At 26.3% G+C, this 4,027-nt stretch overlaps 1 long non-coding RNA gene across 3 annotated transcripts in view; it reads right to left on the minus strand.

The window, feature by feature from the left end:
• Nucleotides 1–2,797: 2,797 nt before the first annotated feature.
• Nucleotides 2,798–4,027, minus strand: part of LOC136087858 (uncharacterized) — a 2,183-nt gene continuing 953 nt past the window's right edge. The window contains exons 2-4 of one of the 3 annotated variants that reach the window (XR_010642126.1): nt 3,639–4,022; nt 3,349–3,518; nt 2,798–3,273 (exon numbers count right to left, since the gene is read on the minus strand). This is a non-coding gene — a long non-coding RNA (uncharacterized LOC136087858). Of the gene's footprint in view, nt 3,519–3,638; nt 4,023–4,027 lie in introns of all 3 variants that reach the window. The other 2 variants (XR_010642127.1, XR_010642125.1) reach the window with 2 other exon arrangements.

Below are 4,027 nucleotides of genomic sequence, written 5' to 3' on the forward strand. Positions count from 1 at the left end.
AGTTATTTATGGATTTAAATATACACTAACTCTTGTAGGAAAAAGTGATGATGATGCAATTTTTAGGCTTGCTGCTGCAGCTGCAGGAAAAGTTAATCTTGATTAAAAATGTCATTGTTTATACCGCATGTGACTCCATCAGATATAGAAAAGATTAATCTTTATAAAACTATTGAATCAAAAGTGACAATTCCAGAAACTTTTTGTGCGCGGCAGTGTGATACTATATCTGTTCCACAATCTACTACATTTTCTTGGAGACTGAGCGTAAAGACATCTCCTGAAAAACCAAGATACATTATTGTTGGATTTTAAACAAATAAAGATGGAGATCAAGAACTTAATCCTTTAATATTCGATCATTGTGACTTGAAAAATATGTACATTACGCTTAATTAGGAAAGATATCTTGCTGTTGATTATAATTCATCATTACCAAATCATCAATTTTCAAAAGCTTATAGAGATGCATTTGTGTTTAGTGAAAAATTTTATGGAATGAATGATTTGATCACACAAAGCAATATACCTCCTTATGAATATAAAGATTTATAGAAATAAACCAGTGTCTAATAAATTAACTGACAAGGAAACAGGAGAAATAACAATACACCCATCATTATATAGTGCCATGCGTGGAACTAAGCATGGATGGAGATATTTTGAATTACGTGATAGAAAGATTGGTAATGGTGTTAAAACTGATATTTAATTCTGAAAAAAAAACAAATGAAAAAATAACAGCCGCAGAGATGATATCAAAATTTATATATGTTTAATAAATATATATCAAGAAAATAAAAAACTATATGTAAAGAAAATAAAAAATATTAAAATTGATTTAAGAAAAATAAAAATATTAAAAAAAAAATTTTGTCATATAAAAAATGGAAAACAAAAATCTCAAAGAATTGAGACAAATCGCTAGAGAGTTATATTATTATAGAATGTGGAAATATTATTATATAAATATAATTCTATAATAATATAACTTTTCGCTCTCTAGCGATTTGTCTCAATTATTTGAGATTTTTGTTTTCCACTTTTTATATGACAAAATTTTTTTATATTTTTTTTATTTTTCTTAAATCAATTTTAATATTTTTTATTTTCTTTACATATAGTTTTTTATTTTCTTGATATATATCTATTAAAATATATATAAATTTTTATATCATCTCTGCGGCTGTTATTTTTTCATTTGTTTTTTTTTCAGAATTAAATATCTAAAGTTTTCCACATTCTATAATAAAGAATAATATAATTATAGAATGTGAAAAAGTGATCTCATAAGATCATTGCAAATTATATTAGACGAACCGATTCCGGATATAGCATCATTAAGAATTTCAACTCCTACACCTTTTATTGCAACTAATACAGCAATATCTCAAAAAGAATCAAGTAATATATATAATTCTATTGCAGATTGGATTACGTTTGTTCCTGATACAATTAATAAAACAGCTAATGAAAAGATTGAAGCATTAAAATTTAAAGTAGCAAAGTTGTACAATAAATTTGGATTTAAAAAAAAAATAGAATTTATAAAACGATCATCTATTAAGAATGTTACAAAACAATTTACAGCTACATGTGAAAAAGATTATGATGCTTTATCATTTATAAATCTTGTAAAAAATAGTGTTAAATACTAAATGAAAATAAAAAATCAAAGGTTTTCTATTTTCATTTGGTATTTTAATAACACTATTTAATAAAAGACAACTGCTGCATTTGCAGCAAAGAATCAAGTTGTATTAGAATCAACAGATTTGAATGAATTATATGAAATATCAAAGCTGAGAATTCTAGAAAATTTATCATCATTTCAACAGTTAGGGTCAGATTGGAGGTTGTTTCTATTAAAAAGATGAATATAAATATTATTGAGTATGATCCTGTTAAAGCTAAATTATACATTCCAGATAATAAAAATTCAGCAACTAAAAAGGCAATAATTAATATGAAAAATGAAGATAATGAGTGTTTTAAGTGGTGTATTGCAAGAGCATTAAATCCAACAGATAATCATCCTGAAAGAGTAGATAAGGAGCTAAATAATCGAGCTGAAAATACAAATTGAGAAAAAATAGAGTTTCCAGTATCATTAAACCAAATTACACAATTTGAGAAAAACAATACAGGTATCAGTGTCAATGTATTTGGATATGAAAATTCATCAGTTCATATTTTACGTGTGTCGAAAAATAATAATCATAGACATTTAATAGATTTACTATTAATCTCAAATGGTGTTGCTAATGAATATTGTTTAATAAAAAGTTTAAGCAGATTATTTTCTTCACAAACATCAAAGACACAACATAATATATACTATACCCAGACGGCACATCTGGTTTTAATCTCGGATTTAAAACCCGTATAAACACGTGTTTGTTACGATCCAGGCGTAAACCAAAAACACGTGGATTTCACGGGAAGTTTAACTGGAGTTTTACACGTGTTTTCTATGGTTTCAAACACGAGTTTTTTTATGTTTTAAATACGTGTTTTTGAGGTTTTAAACTCGTGTTTTATAAGGTTTTAAATTCGTGTTTTCTATAGTCTAAAACGGACTTATGGCATTTAATAAAGTTTCCAAACGGAAACTTTATTTAATGCCATAAGTTAGTTCAGGCATAAGTTTTCCAAATTTATGCCTGAACTAACAGCTGTTCAGCACGGTTTAATGATAAACCAAAAATACGTAGGTTTAGACACGTTTATAGCTTTAAACCGTTTAAACCTTTTTTTATATATACTACATTATATTTACGACAATTCTGTTGTTTTATTTTTGTTTTTTAAGGTAAATTATTTTACAATAATACTACAAAGAAAAAATAAACAAAGAAATAAAAAACCAAATCATTAAAAATAAGCTAATAAAAGACGCTTGGCACATGGTTACCATACATAATATTTAATTTCGATTGATCGCCTCTTCCGTCATTATAAAATCTAAAATCGTATAACAATTCGCTTTCGCATTTTTACAAACAATTCCAGTAGCATCAAATGTTCTTTTTAATTTTTCTTAAAAATCGAGTCTCGAACTTTACTAATTTCTCAATTGAGGTAACCTGTTCAAATTTAATTTCATTCAAATCTTTATCTAAAAACTATTGCAGTAGCCCAAATTTCTTTTTATGTAATGGTGTGACACAATCATTTTACGCTAAAACATGGCATCATCCATGGGAGAAGTTTCGTTTGTCTGATTTTTTGGTCAATCTGTATTGGTAATAGTTTTTGATGATTCGCCTTAATCTGTTTAAAAAAAAACAAGTTTTATAATAAATAACAAAATAAATGATTATCTTAGTCTATTGTTTTGTATTGTACCTAAATAAATGCACTATAAAAAATGCTGTTTGAAAAAACCAGAGTAATGATTCGATGGAAGAGTAAAATTGATTTTTTCCTTATTAATCACTGTTTGTGTCTGTACATTTAAATGGAATCGACCCTTCATTCTTCTTTTTAAATTGTTTTTTAGAGCCACCAACTTCAACCTAAATAAGAGACGCCCTTTAAGAATTTATGAAACCCATTAAGAAACATAATTCATCAAATATACTATTGTACTTTTTAAATATTATAAACTTTTAAATTAAATGCAAATAAGTTATTACTTTGGAAAGACCCAGAAGCCCGAGTATTCACAAGTATTTTCATTAGCATTTGTACCAGGATGTAAATCCTCTCTTAATTGATTTTTGCTTATAAATATAGAAATCTTTAAAGGTTGATTCGAAACCATCTCATTTGGGTTTTGTTGCTTGTTAAAGTGCAAATATCCTGTTTTAAGATAAATTAGACTAATATACACTCAAATATAGGTAATAAATATAAATATAAGTTATACATAATATTTAAAAAAACCAAATGCACACATGCCCCCTGTTCATTAATAGTCACCTACCTTAATCAACATTAATATTATAATCTTCATTAAGTTTCTGAAGTCTTCTATAATATATTTTCTTCATCTAGATTATGTGATAACGGTAAAACTCCTAAA

Source organism: Hydra vulgaris, chromosome 12 (assembly GCF_038396675.1).
Source record: "Hydra vulgaris chromosome 12, alternate assembly HydraT2T_AEP".
In the NCBI taxonomy this organism is placed as follows: Eukaryota; Metazoa; Cnidaria; class Hydrozoa; order Anthoathecata; family Hydridae; genus Hydra; species Hydra vulgaris.